At 46.6% G+C, this 740-nt stretch overlaps 1 non-coding gene across 1 annotated transcript; it reads right to left on the bottom strand.

Annotated features, from left to right (window-relative positions):
• Positions 1 to 14: 14 nt before the first annotated feature.
• Positions 15 to 96, bottom strand: trnal-uag (transfer RNA leucine (anticodon UAG)). The gene has a single exon. It is a non-coding gene; the product is annotated as a tRNA-Leu (tRNA).
• Between the last annotated feature and the right edge of the window lie 644 nt (positions 97 to 740).

The raw sequence follows: 740 nt of genomic DNA, 5'->3' as shown, positions 1-740 counted from the left end.
TATTGACAAGGACATGGCAGTGGTGGGATTTGAACCCACGCCTCCTGAGAGACTGGAGCCTAAATCCAGCGCCTTGGACCGCTCGGCCACACTACCTGAAAACTGCATCTTTGTAAGTGGAATATTTTGGCAAATGTAAGCCTGACCGAACGGGAATTATGGTGTGTTATGGGATCCCCGGCATTCCATATCATAGCCAACCTTGACATGAAAAATGTGGAAAGGAGAGCTCTGAAATCATTTCAGCCAACAATTTCAAGTCACTGGATGAGAGAATAATCTTCTCATGCCAAGATCAAACGAAAGGATTTTAGCCCAGATATTTGCCCGATTAGCTATCACAACCGATTTCCCAGATAGGGCCAGACATATAATGTCGGGAACGACAAAACCTCTTGTAGTGTGACATAAGCCACGACCAACGATTTGGCCCAACGACGCCAAAATGAACTGAAAAATTTTACTTTTTTGGATATCTTCCGTGCAGTGTGCCATATCAACGACAACTCTCCGCCAGCGTAACTTGACGGAGACCAGTAGGATTGCGTATTGTGACCAGCACATCGCCTCCCGTGCTTGCCGTTGGCAACATACTTGGGCGCCGTTGTTAACATTTCTTCTCACGCACAAACCAATGTTTACCGAAGTTTTAGGGCATGAGTCGACGGAACGCCGGCATGTTTACGTACAACCGTATGTGCTTGCGCTTGCTAGGCTACATAACATTTTGTTGCCTGGTT

The sequence above is a fragment of the Phyllopteryx taeniolatus genome, unplaced genomic scaffold (assembly GCF_024500385.1).
Source record: "Phyllopteryx taeniolatus isolate TA_2022b unplaced genomic scaffold, UOR_Ptae_1.2 contig_648, whole genome shotgun sequence".
NCBI classification, from domain to species: domain Eukaryota; kingdom Metazoa; phylum Chordata; class Actinopteri; order Syngnathiformes; family Syngnathidae; genus Phyllopteryx; species Phyllopteryx taeniolatus.
Note: the sequence above shows the minus strand (reverse complement) of the source record. Positions and strands in the feature narration are given on the sequence as shown.